Here is an 18,837-nt window from a genome sequence, read left to right as displayed (position 1 = left end):
GCACATTGGAGTTATATGTCCCATCTAGAACTAGCAATTATCTCAAAAGGTACAAAGAGAGGCCGATAGGATTATTAAATTAGAATTGTTGAATTTCTCTAGAAGAGATGTTGGTTCAAGCCTACAAGGAGCAAAGAGATTTGATGTTTGGAGTTCTATGCTTTTTAGACACCATATTTCTTTAAATACAACTTAATTTTAGAAAAAGTTCAACCGCAATGCAATTCTACCATGCAGACATACACTTAAATCGCTATTGGGCTTATGATATTGACAAATTCAAAGTAAACTGGTATACAAGAGAATGTACCAAGATAAACCACAAGTTACACATCTTCAGACCTAAAAAAGTACATAACAATGGTTTGGCATATCAATAGCAATATCATAATTGCTTTTCCTTCCACATACATACAATTGCTCCAAAGGCAAGGACAAGAAAATTTTTCAGCTCTAGTGAGCACCAGTGGGTCACCAAAACGAGTGACCACTAATGGCTTTCACATTTATACAAGGAATTGGCAAGGGACTTTACATGGACTCCACTCAACTTCAGACGCAGCTTCAGCCAATATGGAGAGTGATTGAAATTGAACATAGCTAAGTAGTGGCATTGGCTCACAGTAATACACCAAGTATAAAATATTTAAGCTTTTATAGAAGCAAGGAGTAAGAAAAATTATGAAGCTCAGAGAAGTATATTTAAATCAATCAAAGCTTGTTGAACGGCTATAATGTCCATAGAAATAATCTTCCAATGTTCTGCTCTCATGTACAAGATTTACACTTTGATCTGGACTACTGTTTGATACCAAATTATCATCAACTCCAAGCATTGCAAGTGATAGATGAGTTTGGATGTCACAACTCCCAGAGTTTTCTCCAGACTCATCCTCAATCAATTCATCAAATTCCACGGACATTGTCAATTACCTCTTGGTCCAATAAGGTAGGTCATCTCCTTCTCCTCATAGTAATTTCAAAGTCTGCAATAATAAGTTACAGACAAACAATGAGGAAGAATAAGTTCACGTTCTTACATTAACATTTATCCATTGTTTGAAATTTCACAAAGTTAGTTTAATGCAAAGGTAAGCCACTTTATTTGGGGAAACCAAAGCTTCCAATTCAAATCTTGCAATCCAGATTTCAGCTAGGATAGTGATTCTCAGGAAAGCTATATACTCTCTTGATATTGGAGCGAAAGCAGATATGCTGGCTCTTAGGCATATGTTTTCGGCTCTTAGGCATATGTTTTCGGGTATACAATGGTTAATTTCAGCCACCGTGAGGATGTATGCAGACCATTTGAATTTATGCTTCAACAAAATGGTCACATCCATTTACATAAATGAGTATGTATGCACACTGTTTGAACTTACACCTCAACCAAATAAATGCGAAAATCGATTTATGGAAACAAATCGATGCACATATTGGTTTTGTATTGCTTGAATTGTTAGTGTAAATTGGGAAATGAATTATTTTATGTGGAAGATTAATTTGACTGGAGAAATAGCAAAACAAATTGCGTGTATGAATTATTAAATTCTGTTTTCGAAGTGTTTTGCGGAGTTCAGTGGATTTTCTGTCATGCAAATCCATTTGGTATGGGTTGTGTGAGTGCCTGTGTAGTTACATTCTTCATTTACTTTCTATATATTTGGCAGCTGGAAAATATATTTTGAAGCAAAATGAATTGGCTTGAGCTTGCTAGTTAATATGAATATTTCAGCCATATTAAACGCGTTAGAAGTGAGGAACGCGTTTTAGTCAAGCTATTTGGCATGCTTAAAAGAAACCAACAATGGCGACTGACCTCATTTTCAGTTGATTTGAAAATTAGTTGACTGGTAATGCTAGCTAAATGTAGTTTCTCATTAATGGAGTGTTCTACCAAAAAAATCGTCCTCATTATTTTGTTGTCGCGTACTGAATTAATGATGGAATTGAATGGAACCGTTTTAATGGCCGTTAAATGAACCTTTGCTTGTATTCATTCTACTGCATTACCCCGTGTTCGTATAAATTTCTCAGCCTAGATTTTTGGAGAAATTCCTGAAACAAGTTTGTTTCTGTTTGCTTTGTCGGTGTTAAGTTTTTGCTGATTAACTCTAGTTTTGACTAAGGTACAATGTATGCTGATTATGTTGATTGTGAACTTTAAAATGGTACCATAATGGGTTCAATGGCGGTGTGAAAACCCTTGTGAAGCACACGCTTAAACGAAGCAATTTGCCTTTGTTTGAGGTTGTGCACAAAGTGTTTGACGAAATACCTATACTATAATTTGGGCTAAGGCACTGCAATGCATCAAATATCGCTTTTCCCGTTTGAAATCACCACTGTACACAACAGAATTTTGTGTTGCATCTGCCGCGCATACATTTCTATAATACCCAATCCCAGATGGGTAAACAATTACCTATTTTCACAAAAGAAAAAACAGGCTATCTTTCATTATAATAAGAAAAAATAGTTACAATATTCACCCTTCTGAAATCCAAAATGACACAGTACTACAACTGCTGCTCTATGGATAGAGCTCTAATCTGCTTAAGGCTGGGCTTACATGATAAATTTGGGTTTACATTAGCAAAATCTCAATTTTGATAAAAGAAAGACAGAATTACAAAACCTCTCAACTCAATAAAAAACCCGATGAACATCTTTCCTTGTTTATTTCAGCGATGATGATACTCTGTCTCTGCTTTAGAAGGGCAGACAGACAATGCAGTGTATACCATTATATTTGAAACATCCAGAGCTACAAATGGATCCATTAACAAAATAATTGTAGCTTATTTCACCAGCATGATAGATCTGCCACGTTTCGATAGTAGATCAGCCACCATATTATGCTCTCTGTAAATGTGGGAGAATGTGACGTGCTTGAAGGACTTCGCCAGATCTCTAATATAGCACATCCAATGGGTAAACAATCACTTACTCTTTCCCAATGGAAGTATATCGTTTCAGAAATGAGTTAGACTTCAAATATTGGCTTAATGAATTCTCATGGTTTTATCCTTTCATTCCGCCATGCAAAAATAAAATTCCTGTAAACTTCTTGGCATGGGGTTGTTTCTTGCATGTGAAAATGCACTGTTTATTGAAAATACAACTGGAATACATTAATGGAAGTAACGAGACCAATGGGAATTTTTAAAGAGATGATACAATACAAAAATCATGGGTGAAAATGCAATTGCCTTTACATCTACTTGTTCACATTGCTGTACAAAATGTAAATAGTTCAAATTTGACGATACACAGGGAATGGATTAGTTACTCTTTTCCTATAAAAGTAGAAGCTTTGTTTTTGAAATATTGGCTTAAAGAATTCTCATTATTTTATTCTTTGATTCTGCCCTGCAAAAAAACTCTTTCCTGTAAATTTCTTGCGACAATAGGCAATTTCTTGTGTGTGATAATAGACTGTTTCTTGTAGATCCTGCTGTGTTGCAGTAATTGAGTATGAAGACCGAAGGAAAATTTTGAAAAGATAGTACAATATAGAATGGTGAGTACAATAATACGATATCTACCTTACAAATTTGAGCCCGGAAAACCACTGATCCGCTGCAGGGGATTAATGATCTGCTGCGCCTCTGCTTTCGAAATACCAACTGCATAACCTGAAAATATGAAGAAAACCTTTGTTCATGCAGCAAAATATTATCGATAGAATAAATTAAGTCGGTTGACGGTTCGTAAGGAAGATAGTGGACAGTTATTGCAGGATCGAACGAACAGTCGCGGCTGGCCTTGCTCCATTCAAATCAACGGATAAGGATTACCTATCGCGGCTGGCCTTGCTCCATTCAAATCAATGGATAAGGATTACCTAATCGTCTAACACCAAAATCCAATGGCACATATTTTGACACGAAAGAAATTTGGGGAGTTAATCTCAGAGGGAAACGCCTTACGGCGTAATAAAATTAATGTTAGTTAGTATAGATATTCAAATAATTTATTGTCATGAAATATTTTTTAAAAATATAAAAATTATGCCTAGTAAAATATAAGGGTATTTTTTATATACTTTTAGTTACTTGATCACTTTTTAAGAGTTAATACAAATTTTTCTTACATCACATGGATATTTAAATATTTTATTTATGATTGAGAATGAAAATAAAATATTATTACAAATGGCCTTCACTTAAACATGTACATTCATTTTTGTTTTTTATTATAGTCTACAATGTGTGTTTTTTATTTAAAGAATATTTTTATTTTTATTTTAAAAGGTACATGTGTCAACTCCATGTTGAATATGGACGAAATTTGATAATTGACAAGTAAAAATAATATTATTGATATTATATGTTGTGTAATTCATTTTATGTAATCAATTTACATTTAATATTTAAAACAAAAATATATTCATAACAAAAAAATAATCCCACCCATAAATAAAATATTTCAATGTCCATATTAAATAACATAATTTTATATCAATTTTATGTAAAGAAACTTAAAGTAATTTAAATAAAAAAAATTCTTGTATTTTCACTTTCTATTCTAGGATGGATATGTAATTTATTCCATTCTTAATATGAAATTGATATAAAATATTTTAAAAATATTAGTAACCAAAAAATATTAATATGACTCATAAATCAAATATTTCAATATGCATTTTGAGTACACAAATATATGTGTGTGTGTGTGTGTGTGGAGAAAGAGATGGTGTCTTATCTATAAATGTTTTCTATTTCCAAACATGGTGTGTATGTATGAACATTTTAATGTGGAGATTGTGAATCATTAATAAAATATTTCAATGTCAACTATGTATATATTATATAAGAGGAGTGAAGATAAAACAAATTTATAGCTAAAATATTTTATTAGTGTTTTGCTCAAAATGAGCATAAATTCATCCTTAATATCTAGATATATAAAGAGCCTAGAGGAATAAAATGTTTGGAGGTGGAAACTTTTTCTCAAGTTTTTCACTCAAAAAGAAGTTTGCATCTGAAGATTTTTTATATTTTATGTGCTTGGTTAATCTATGATGGTTCTACATAAATATGTAAGATAACATCAACTAAAGGATTATTTTCATATAAGCTCATTGTCACTCCAACTTATTCATGTTCATCATATGCCAACATATTCATCTTTATCATTTAAGTCATTGAGATGTACGGTAAAATAATACTTATATTAACAAATTAAAAAATAGTGAAAACAAAAAATGAATGTCCTTAATAAATGAAATACTTCAATTTTTACATTAATTTTACATCAACTATATATATATATATATATATATATATGATATATTTTTGTATGATTAGTTTTGTTGTGCTAATAACAATTACATATTTATAAACATATGCTTTCTTATTTCTTCTTGTACTGAGGTTTTATTCGTTGTTTGCGCACACAATCAGGTAAATTTCCTTATGTTTAAAAAGGCATTCATCAGAAAAATAGCTTCAGAAACAAATACTAAACAAAAAATATTCAAAGTACTGCAAATCATTAAAAAGACACATTAACACAGTGTTTTGATGAAGGAGTTCACCCCTCTTGGGCAACATCTCCCTGGTCCAGCTTCCATGGCTTGGGCCTTTGTATTAACTCAATGTGGAAAAAAATCTATTTACAAAGCTCTAAGGCTTTTGATACCTGCACCAATGTGTTCAGAATGCCTAAAATAGCCAAGAACCCCTCTTTCTGAGCTCAATTTGGTTGAAAATTGACTTCTCTAGAGCTCAGTCAGCGTTTTCCTACATTTTCTCCTCTAATTCTGGAACATCTCAAGTCAACGCCGCTAAATTTGGTGGCAGGCCCAAATTTAGGGGCACCGCCGAATTTACTGCCAGTTTAACTCATAGTTAATTAAGGCTTAATTGTGCTTAATTGAATTCAAAACTGAATTAGCGCCAAACAACCGGTAACCTCCGACGGCTTAATAGACCTGGTCATATGTAATGGTTATGTCGCATTGAATGTTAGAGTGGAACCTTTGGAGTTAACTAATGGTTTGAGGTTGCGGTGTTCACATGAGAGTTAATGTCATGGTTTTGGAGGAGTCTGTTACCTTGACTGTCGGGATTATGTATCGTTCACATGCTAACTGATGGAGTGTTGTATGGTTGGAGCCCGCCAGAGTTAATGTTACCATTTGTAGTTATATATATTGTGTTCACATGCGGGGGAGGGCTGGCTTGCGAGCTGGACCTGTCCTAACCTCCAACCTCCAAATGATTACAAATTAAATATATCTGAAGAATAGATAAGGTAAGAACTACCCTGTAGCATAGTTGGTAAGGCATATGGTTTTCGTGTAGTAGGTCATGGGTTCGACCCCAACTATCACCAATAAATTTTACTCCACTGTTAGAACTCAAATCTAACCTTTGGGAGGTGCCATGTGGTGGCCTCGAGGCTTGCCACGTGCGATTCTTCCATTGGTCTAAAAATGAACTAATAAAAGCATGCGAAAAAGCCACTGTACAATCCAACCAGATAATGCCACTTGTCGATCCCTAATTTTTCATTAGCCAATGTTGACCATACCTAGTCACCTGCCACGTTAGCAGTACAAACTACTAACTGTGCAGTGACTCGGCATTTTTTTTGCAAAATTTGCTTGTTCAGCAAAGCCATTAGAACACAATAAATTTCTAATATGAACTTGGTTTCGGATGAAATGAGTTGCGTTAGGATCATTTTTCCAAGATGAACACAGTCGTTCAAGTTTTTAACCATTCTAAGAACTTTTATTTTTGAGCTAAATACTAAGCCCCTAATCATTCCTCCCCAATGGAAGCCTTTTGGACCCCAAAATATACTATCAATTATTCAGAAGGTGAGGGTACAACTCCCTCACCTTCTCGGTTTGCAACCATTTGGCTTGAGAAGGATTTTGTCCCTAGAGTCCCACTCTAAGGTATTCAACATCCCCTCTCTTTGAAGTTCTGGTTCTTTTGTCAAGTATGAGATCCTACTGAAGTTCCCCTATATATTCTGGCGAAAAATAATCTATTGATGGCAGCTGAATATGCTCTCCTTGATCATCAATCAAATGAGGCTCAAACAATCTCAAATTCTCAACATTAACAACGGAGTATATTTGCATTTAAGGAGGCAAATCAAGACTAAATGCATTGTTACCAATCTTTTCCATAATTTTAAAAGGACCATAATGAATTGATTTAAGATTTTACCTTCCCCTTGAAGCCTCTCTTTGCTAATATATAACCAAACTTCGTCACCAAATTGAAATTTGTGATCAACCTGGTGTTTGTCATGCCTTGCCTTGTAGTTTCTTTGACTTTTCTCAAGATGTTCCTACACTGTATGATGTATGAATTGAATTTTCTCCATGAGCTTCCTTGCCTTATCGATGTCACTGTGACCATTGATGGCAAGATCTTTCTCAAAGATGAAGTCCAATGGAGATCTTGGCAATTACCCATAACATGCCTCAAATGGCGATGTGTTTGTGGAAGAATGCTTTGCCCTGTTGTATGCATGTTGTATGCATGTTGTATGTAATGCAACTGTTCATCCGACAACTTGGGATGTTTGCTGCAATATCCTCTAAGAATATGTTGACCACCTCAGTTTGTTCGTCTATTTTTGGATGAAAGGTTGTGCTCTTATTTAACTTTGTGTCCATCATGTCCCACAAATTCGACCAAAAATTCCCAACAAATCGAGAATCTCGATCACTTACAATAGAAGTAGGAAGACCAAAATGAACGCAAATGTTTTGGAGGAAAAGATGAGCTGTTTGTTTAGCTGTAATTTTCTTTTTACATGGTGTCAGTATGCACATTTTGTTGAACCTGTCTACAACAACATATAAGTAATCATGACCTTTCCTTGACAATGGAAGACCTCCTACAAATTCCATTGAGATACTCTCCCATGGACATGAAGGTACTAGAAGTGGAGTGTATAAACCAAGTTTCCTATTGCTAGGCTTACTTGTAGCACATAAGAACATCCTCTTATGAAACGAGAAACATTATCCAAGATGTGTGGCCAATAACGATACCTTTGAAGATTCACTACTGTCTTATCTACACCAAAGTGTCCAGCAATCAATGAAGTGCGTGCCTGCCTTATGATACTATTTCTTTCTCCCTGTGGAATATACAACTTGCCCAAGTGATACAACAAATTGTTATGTACATGATAATCCAACTCTTCAATTTGATTTCCTTGACTCAAGCTTGCATATACTTCTTGAAAGTCACTATCATTTGCATATTGTTCTATGTAACTTTCATGCAAAACAGAATTATGCTTGAGTATAACAGATGAATTTACAATAGGCCTTGAAAGCATATCAACTACCTTATTGTAGATTCCCTTTCTTTACCTGATAACCAAATGAAATTGTCGTAGAAAAACCATCCATTTGAAATGTCGTGACTGCTACAACTTTGACTGTGACTGTAAACACTACAATGGTTGATGGTCGGTATGGATGATGGTCTCCTCCCCCATCAAATAGTGCTTCCATTTCTTAGCACTTTGTATCAGTGCATAAAGTTCTTTGTCATATGTGGAATAGTTAGTTACAACTCCATTAAATATTTCACAATGAAATGAAATGGGCTTACCATGTTGCAATATAACTTCTCCCATGGCATAATCGCTTGCATCCGTTTGAATCTCGAATGACTGTCTAAGATCTGGAAGTGCTAATACCAGTGTTGAACTTATCTTTTACTTCAGAGCATAAAATTATTTATGTTGTACATATCCCCAATGGAAGAATTTCTTGACACTTGTCCATGCATGTAATGGAGCTGCAATAGAAGAAAAATTAGCAATAAACTTTCTCCAATATTGTGCTACCCCTAAAAAGTTTCTTACCTCTATAACTGTATTGGGCTTAGGCCAATTCGGAATGACCTCAACCTTAGAGGGGTGTATCTTTAGCTCACCTCCTCCAACAATGTGTCCCAAATGCACTAAAGAAGTCTTTCCAAATTCACACTTCAACATCTTTAAAAACGACTGTTCTTTTCTCGATACATCTAAGTAGATAATGTCAAAATCATCTAGAAATGGTCTCAATACATCATTCATTACACTCATGAAAGTAGTTGGAGCATTTGTAAGACCGAAAGGCATAACAAGCCACTCAAACAATCCTTGTTTAGTTTTAAAGGTAGTTTTCCAAATGTCTTCTTCAGCTATACTAACTTGATGATAATCACTTCGTAAGTCTAACTTAGTGAAATACTTTTCATACCTCAATTGATCAAGAAAATAATCAATTCTTGGGAGTGGATAATGATTCTTTGCCATGATTTTTTTCAATGCACGGAAATCCACACACATGCACCAAGTTCCATCCTTCTTTGGCACCAAGACAATGGCTGAACCACATGGCGAAGTAGATGGGTGTATGATACCCTTGCTCAACAATTCTTGAATTTGCTTTTCAATTTCCAAGCTCTCCATAATAGACATGTGATACATGCCAAAGTTTGGAAGTGGAATATCTTGTTGCAACTGAATCTCATGCTAAATTCCCCTACTGGGAGGTAACCCCTTTGGTTGTTAAAACATCTCGCCATGCTTATTTACCACATCAAACAAATCAGATTTCAATTTATCATCACAACCTTCAAAAGATTCATAATCAATATCATTATTTTTCTTGATCATGAGAAGCACAAAATTTTTACTTGCATTTACTAGTCTCTTCATCCACCCTGCATTAACCAAAGAAATGTTCATGTTTTTGCGATGGGCTCTCAGTATGTACAAGACAATGGCTGAACCACATGGCGAAGTAGATGGGTGTATGATACCCTTGCTCAAAAATTCTTGAATTTGCTTTTCAATTTCCAAGCTCTCCATAATAGACATGTGATACATGCCAAAGTTCCAAAGTGGAATATCTTGTTGCAACTGAATCTCATGCTAAATTCCCCTATTGGGAGGTAACCCCTTTGGTTCTTGAAACATCTCGCCATGCTTATTTACCACATCAAACAAATCAGATTTCAATTTATCATCACAACCTTCAAAATATTCATAATCAATATCATTATTTTTCTTGATCATGAGAAGCACAAAATTTTTACTTGCATTTACTAGTCTCTTCATCCACCCTGCATTAACCAAAGAAATGTTCATCTTTTTGTGATGGGCTCTCAATATGTACTGCACCCCATTCTTGAGCAATATGTATTTGTTGTCATGGCGATAAAATACTACTTTTCTATCATACAAATAAGGACTACCCAAAATGATTCTTGAGATTTCATGTGGAACTACATCTAACACAACTTCATCAATGAACTTTTCAGTAATGGAGAACTTGAATAAACACTTCCTCGTAACCTGTAAATTTGCATTGTTAACTATCCAACCCAGTTGATATGGTTTATGATGAGGTACAGTTTCAAGGTTTAGTTTTTTAACCAAGTCTTCTGAAATAAAGTTTGATTGTGACCCACTATCAAATAATGCATCAATCTTTGTATTATTTGAAATCACTCTAACATGAAACAACTTTATTCTTGACTCTTCATTTGGAGTGTTGTTTTGACTACATGATGAACTAGTGCTTGCAGCAGTTTCTTTCCCTTTTGTAACCATGGCTGAATTCTTGGTCTCATCACCAGAATCTGAACCAAGGTCATGTTGTGCGGTAGCGGTCATCTTTTGTTTTTCCTTATTGTTTTGTTTCTTAATCCTTAATTCGGGATGCAATTTCCAGTAGTGGGCTTCATCATTCCCCTCTTTGGAATAATGTTTGCATGTTATTTTCTCCCCTTCTTTCTTCACACTTGCATTTTTATTTCCCTTCGATTTTCCACCCTTATCTTTCTCCTTTCCCTTGAATGGCTTCCTCTTACTACCCTCTTCCTGAATGTTCTTTCCTCTAGATTCAAGGTGTGTGGCTTGCACACATACCTCATCTAAATTGTTTGGATTGAACATAAGAATAGTATGTTTTAGATAGGAATATAAACCCCCAATATATTTCAACAGTTTATCTTGGGAATTCAAATTCACTCCTAATAACAAAGCCCTTTTCCTAAACTCCTGTATATAATCTTAGATTGTTTGGCCTTTAAGCTGCCTAAAATTTTTCCAACTCATAATGGCTTTTTGCATATAGGCTAAAGAATAAAATTGTCTTTTAATTGCAGAAAAAAATTCAACCCAAGTGATGGATATCTTACCATGTATTCTCATTTCCTCTTGAGTCTTTTCTTCCCACCTAACTAGTGCAGCTCCTTCTAGCCTCAATGAAGCCAACTAGATATTTATGTCGTCTTCTTGAAGGTTCTGAATTCTACAGTATACCTCCAACTGTCAAATCCAATTGTCCAACTTTTCTACATTCACCTCTCCATTGTACATGGGAAGTTCGAATTTTATGTCCAATTTAAGTAATGGAGTCTTTCCTTTTGGGGTTTTGGAATCAGTATGGGCTATTTCAGTGGTGGTAGTGGAAGATGATGTTGAGTGAGATGGTGAAGATGATGAGGAAAATTGATGAGGATGGTGGAGATGGAGGTGGATTTCCACCATTCCTTTAGAATCCTTCTTCTCATATTTTTTTTCCTCTGAGCTTCCTTCTCCATGTTGAGGCTTACAACTCTCTCCAACCATTCTAGTGTTCCTCTCTTCATACAGGACTTTAACCATCTCAGTCAAAGTATAGAAATATTTCTTTAATTCTTCCTCTTCTGAATAGGGACCTTCAGACTCTCTTTCTCCAGACATAATGGCTATGGATTCAGACTCAAAAATTGGTGCTACTTGTACCTCTTCAATGATCTCAATTGAAGACAAAACTTGAAGAGTTTCAAGCAGCTGGAATTGGAACTTTGGGTGGTGGAGATTGTGGCCTTGTGGCTCTCCTTCTTCTTGGCATTACTTCAAGAGTTGCAACCAATAGCTTCCCTTCAACTTTCTGCAACTTTAACCTTGTAAGCATCACAATTTTGCAACCATTAAAATCCTAATTGCACAAACTCAAGAAATCAAGCAATTCAACCTTTGCTATGATGCCAACTTGATCTATTTTTGTATGATTAGATTTGTTGTGCTAATAGAAATTACATATTTATAAACATATTCTTACTTATTTCTTCTTGAGCTGAGGTTTTATTAGCTATTTGTGCATACAATCAGGTAAATTTCCTTAAGTTTAAAAATACATTCATGAGAAAAATAGCTTCAGAAACAAATATTGAATTTCAAATATTCAAAGTACAACAAACCATAAAGAGACACATTAACACAGTTTTTTGATGAAGGAGTTCACCCATCCTGGGCTACATATCCTTGGTCCATCTTCCATGGCTTGGGCCTCTGTATTATCTCAATGTAGAAAAAATGTTGTTTACAAAGCTCTAAGACTCCTTATTGTTGGGTTGTGTTATATTCTTTCCACGACTAGCCCATGTAGTTAACCGGGGGGTTAGAAGGGGGGCAGAGCCCCACTCTATATTAGGTTGGGCGGACATACCTATGGTTTTGTGCATGATTTTTCACACATAGTTTTGGACGTGATGGTTTTCGATCCATGGTTTTGGACGCGATGGTTTTCGATCCATGGTATTGGATGTTTCGACATGTATAAATATGTATCGTAACATTGAAAGGAACATAGTGAAAAATCAAGCTGGTAGTCCCAGTTTTGGGATCCATGGGAAAATCTCTGTCTATATGTGTTTTATGTCTTATGCTCTTGAATTGTTTATTTTCTGTGTTTTAGAATTCGTATGCAGGTAATTTCTGTACTAGGTTAAAACCTACATTTGGTATTAGAGTTTTTTTGGCTTCAAGGGGACACCTTTGTTGCTGAGGGGTTTTGCTCAGGCCTGTGGTAGACCCTATTAAGTGGGAGATCTGCGGGATTGATTCTATTGGTGAAAGGAGATGGTGAGCAGTGGAAAGATAGAGATCGACAAATTTAATGGTCAGATTTTTGAGTTATGGAAACTCAATATGGAGGATCTGTTGGTGGATAAGATCAGTGGATCATGGTAGATCCAGGTACTAAACCAATGAGAGTGTCCGATGAAGAATGGAAGAAGTTGGTTCGGAAAGCAAAGAGCACAATATGATTGTGTGTCTTAGATTCAGTATTGCTGAATGTATCAGGGGAAGCTACAGAGAAGGCTTTGTGGGACAAGTTAGGGAATCTATACCAATCTAAGTCTCTGGTGAATAGACTATTCCTACGAAAAAAGCTATATAACCTGAGGATGAAAGATGGAGACTCGGTGACAGAGCATCTAAATGTGTTTAATACTGTGGTAAGTCAATTATCGTCTATTGATATCAAAATTTCAAATGAAGATAAGTGCATTAGTTCGTTGTGTTCTCTACCAGATTCATGGGATAGTCTTGTTATTGCAATAGGTAGCAATGCAATTACCTTGCATTTTGATGAAATAGTCTCATCCTTGCTAATAGAGGATATGAAACAGGAAAATATGGAGAGGCAGAATGGTGATGCCTTGCCTATACGAGGACGGTCCCATAACATAAACAAAAATAAGTCATCGAGTGGGAGGTATAAATCTAGAGGGAGATATAAATCTTTAGGAAAACTTGTAAAGGTGGCGTGCTACAAATGCGGAAACGAAGGGCACTACAAAAGGGACTATAAATCTAAAGTTCTTGATAAAGGAAAGGGATCTGATGATGCTCCTTCTGCAGAGGCGAAAACCACCTTAGATGAAGGTGGGGATGTGTACTTGGCTTCTTCAAGTACACATGTAGATCATGAGGCATGGTTGATTGACTTAGGTGCATCCTTTCACTTCACTCCCATAGAGAGTGGTTCTGCGAGTATGAGAAATACGATGGTGGTGATGTCTTCTTAGGGGATGATAGGAAGGCTAGAATCCTTGGTCGCAGAAAAGTAAAGTTTAAGTTGCAAGGTGGAAGGGTTAGAACACTTTCGGGTGTTCTACATATTCCTGCATTGGCCAGAAATTTGATTTCTATAAGCATGTTGGATGATGCAGGTGTAAAAACAGTGTTTGAGAACGATACCTGCAAGATGGTTCAGGGAGCACTGGTATTGATGCGGGGAGTTCGGATTGGAACTTTGTAAAAGCTGCAAGGTAGCAGTGTTGTTGATGGGTGTAACAGTTCTGTGGTTCCTAAAAGTGGAGTAGAAAATTTAGTGGTCTCTGGAGAGAAGACCATGTTGTTGCATCAAAGGCTTGGAAATATTGGGGAGAAGGGCCTTCGAATACTTCATGGTAAAGGTATGGTAGAAGGTATGAGTAATAGCTCTCTGGATTTTGATTTCTATGAAAATTGTGTATATGGGACACAGAATCGGGTGAGTTTCCCCTCTGGTGGTAAGAGGGCGAAACAGATATTAGAGCTTGTGCACAATGATGTGTTTGGACTTGTGAAGGTTCCATCACTGGGTAAGTCTGTGTACTATGTATCATTTATAGATGATTTCTCAAGGAATACATGGATATATTTCCTTAAGAAGAAATATGAAGTCTTTAACAAGTTTAAAGAATTTAAGGCTCTGGTGGAAAACCAGACAGAGAAGAAGATAAAGGTGCTGAGGACAGATAACCGTGGAGAGTTATGCAGTAATGAATTTGAAAAATTCTGTAAGAAGTGTGGTATAGCATGATAGAAGACTACTCCATATACACCTCAGCAAAATGGAATTGTAGAAAGAATGAACAAGACGTTGATGGAAAGGGCAAGAAGCATGCTCAGTGGTGTCGGGTTAGAACAGGAATTCTGGGCAGAGGTGGTGGAGACAACATGTTACCTAGTCAATAGATCACCTTCATCAGCGTTGGAGGATAAGACTCCATAAGAGGTATGGACTAGCAAGAAACCCTCTCTTTCACATCTAAGGGTATTTGGATGTGATGCATATGTACATGTTCCAAAGGAGAAACGAACCAAGTTGGATAGTAAATCTAAAAAGTGCATCGTTATTGGGTATAAGGATGGTTTAATGGGTTATAAGCTTTGGAACCCAGTAACAAGGAAGGTTGTGTATAGCTGAGATGTGGTGTTTAGAAAGTTGAAAGATGTTATTAAACATGAAGTCCAACCAAAGGAACTTGAGAAGATAGAGTTTGAGCTAAAAGAGGAAGAATCAGACTCTACAACAGAGGAGGAATCAGAAGATGAAGAGCCACAAACTCCGAGTGTGAGAAGATTAATTCGAGAAAGAAGGCAACCAAAAATGTATAGTCCATCTGATTTCTATTCAAATTTTTCTTCATCTATTACTGATAATGATCCCATATCTATGAAGGAAGCAATAGATTCAGAGGATGAAAAACTCTGGAAAGAGGCCATGGTTGATGAAATGGCATCTTTGCACAAAAATGAGGCTTGGAATCTGGTGGAGTTGTTGGCTAGAAGGAAACCCATTAGCATCAAATGGGTATTCAAGAAGAAGACAAATGCAGAAGGAAAGGTGGAGAAATACAAAGCTTGGTTGGTAGAAAAAGCTTATTCCCAGGTGCTGGGAATTGATTTTGGTGATATTTTTTCTCCTGTTGCCATGGTAACTTCTATTAGATTAATTTTATCTATTGTTGTTGTTCTGACTTTGAGGTAGAACAGATGGATGTGAAGACAACATTTCTTCACAGGGATCTGGAAGATGAGATCTATATGAAGCAACCTAAAGGCTTTGTAGTGAAGAGTAAGGTAGAATTGGTATGCAAGTTAAAGAAGTCTCTGTATGGGTTAAAACTGTCACCAAGGATGTGGTATCAGAAATTTTATACATTTATACGGGGACTTGGCTTCACCAGAAGCAAAGCAGATCATTGTATGTATTTTAAATTAATTGGTGACTGTGTTATTTATCTAGTCTTGTATGTGGATGATATGTTGCTGGTTGGAAATGATAAAGAAATTATCCAGGATTTGAAGACCCAATTGTCCTCCAAATTCGACATGAAAGATATTGGTGCTGCAAACTATATTTTGGGCATGGAAATTAAAAGAGATCAGGAAAAGAGAAAGCTCTGGTTAAACAAGAGGAAGTATGTCGAGACAATATTGCAGAGGTTTAATATGCAGGATGGTAAACCGGTGAAGGTTCCTATTCTTGTAGGTGTAAATTTATCTGCTAAACAGTGTCCCAAGACATAAGAAGAGAAAGAGGATATGTCCCGTGTTCCATATGCAATTGCAGTCGGTAGCCTGATGTATGCGATGGTTTCTACTAGACCAGACATTGCACATGCAGTGGGAGTATTGAGCAGGTTTATGCCAAACCAGGGAAGGAACACTGGACAACACTAAAGCAGGTTTTCAGGTATTTGCGTGGCACTAGTGATTGTGGTTTGTGCTACCAAGGAAGACCAAGATTGGGCATAGTGTTGGATATTCGCGGCTTTGTTGATGCAGACTGGGCTAGAGATCTGGATCAGAGAAGATCTACAAGTGGGTATGTGTTTAACCTATTTGGAGGTGTAGTCAGTTGGATGAGTAAGAAACAATCTGTAGTGGCACTATAAATTACAGAGGCAGAATACATGGCAGCCACTCATGCAAGAAAGGAAGCAGTTTGGTTGTAGAGATTGTATTCAAGTATGGGGTTAGTACAAGGATCTATAAGGATAGACTTTGACAGCCAAAGTGAAATTTTCATGGCAAAGAACCATGCATATCATTCAAAGACAAAGCACATTCATGTTCAGTATCACTTTGTGAGGGATATGATAGAAGACAAGAAGGTGTTGCTGGTAGAGGTGGACACTTTGAAGAATACTATAGATGCATTGAAAAAATCTGTGAGCTCTGAGAAATTCTCTTGGTGTAGAGAAACAATGGGCATTGCAGCGCTGGATAAATGACTAAGCTCTCTTGTGGCCCTCTGTGGAAAGAAAACAACAAGTGGGAGAATGTTGGGTTATGTTATATTCTTTCCACGACTAGCCCATGCAGTTAACCAGGGGGTTAGAAGGGGGATACTTGCACCAATGTTAAGAATGTCCAAATTAGCCAAAAACACCTCTTTTTGAGCTCAATTTGGTCGAAAATTGACTTCTTTAGAGCTAAGTCAGCCTTTTCCTACATTTTCTCCTCTAATTCTGGAACATGTCTAGTTAACGCGACTAAATTTGGTGGCAGGACCGAATTTAAGGTCACTACCTAATTTACTACCAAATTAACTCATAGTTAATTAAGGCTTAACTGTGCTTAATTAAATTCAAAACCAGATTAACGTTAAACAACCCGTAACCTCTAGCGACTTAATATACCTAATCACATGTAATGATTATGTCACTTTGAATGTTAGAGTGGAACCGTCAGAGTTAACTAAGGGTTTGAGGTTGTGGTGTTCACATGCGAGTTAATGTCATGGTTTTGGAGGAGTTTGTTACCTTGACCGTCGGGGTTATGTATTGGTCACATGCTAACTATTGGAGTAATGTATGGTTGGAGCCCGCCAGAGTTAACATTACCGTTTGCAGTTATATATATTGTGTTCACATGGGGGGGAGGGCTGGCCTGTGGGCTTGCCACGTGGCATTCTTCCATTGGTCCAAAAATGAACCAATAAAAACGTGCGAACAAACCATTGTACAATCCACCAGATAATGCCACTTGTCGATCTATGATTCACCATTACCAATGTTGACCACGCTTAGTCACCTGCCACATCAACAGTACGGACTGCTGATTGTCCAGTGACTAGGCATTTTTTTTCCAAATTTCACTTGTTTAGCAAAGCAATCAAAACATAATAACTTTCTCATACGAACTCGGTTTTCGACGAAACAAGTTGCGTTAGGATCATTTTTCTGAGACATATGCGGTCGCTCAAGTTTCGAGCCATTCTAAGAACTTTGATTTTTGAGTTAAATACTAAGCACCTGATATATATATATATATATATATATATATATATATATATATATATATATATATATATATATATATATATATATATGATAACATAATTGAAAGTGTTTTTTTATTTTCTTTTTTAGTATGAGGAAGATTTTGTTGGTTTCATATGCAGCTTAACAATGAAAAACAAGACATATTCACATGGCCCATAAGCTACAATAAGACCTTCAAATTATGGTTGAACTAAATGTTTGAAAAATATTTTTTGCAATAATATTGAAAAATAAATATTTGGTTTTCAAAATTAAACATTATGAGTTGTTGGTCAATGCTAAACTAATAGTTGTCAACCAACAAACTGATTCCTAGACTCTTTGGCAAAGACTAATAACATAATTTGATATCAAATTTATCTAAAAAAAACGAAGTAATTTAAATTTAAAAAGTTTCTTATATTTTTTATGTAATTTATTTTATTTTTAATATGGAATGGATTTGTAATATTTAAAAAAAAATTAATAGCAATTTTTTTAATGTTAATCATAAATAAAATGTCTCCTCCTATGATAACGAGGTGGTTGTCTCACTGGGATGTTATCCCCCCCACCTAGTTTCAAATCCCACAGGGGACACCATGGCCCGTCCTCCCCACCTACTTTCAAATCCCATAGGGGACACCATGGCCCATCCTCCCCACCTACTTTCAAATCCCATAGGGGACACCATGGCCCATCATAGTAAGGCTGGAAGGATAAGTGTCCCATTTGAGTATGGGATCTCTACTCCACTTTCTAGCTATCTCTGAATGTCTCAGTCCTAGGCTGAACTATGAGTTTATGAGATATATGGCTTGTGGGTCATTGCATATTTCTAGGGAGGTTGTTAGTTCCCCATCAACTAAAAATGGTAATAATTTTGAATTTTTTTTCATGCATATTAAGAGAAGGGTGGAGTTATAAACCCCTTGCGACAACTAAGGTTTTGTTCTATATGACCAATCTATGCTTATATCAC

This window comes from Pinus tabuliformis, chromosome 9, assembly GCF_031772625.1.
Source record: "Pinus tabuliformis cultivar Carrire ecotype Pingquan chromosome 9, CPIR1, whole genome shotgun sequence".
Classification (NCBI taxonomy): Eukaryota; Viridiplantae; Streptophyta; class Pinopsida; order Pinales; family Pinaceae; genus Pinus; species Pinus tabuliformis.
The sequence above is the reverse complement of the archived record's forward strand: the minus strand, read 5'-3'. Positions refer to the sequence as shown.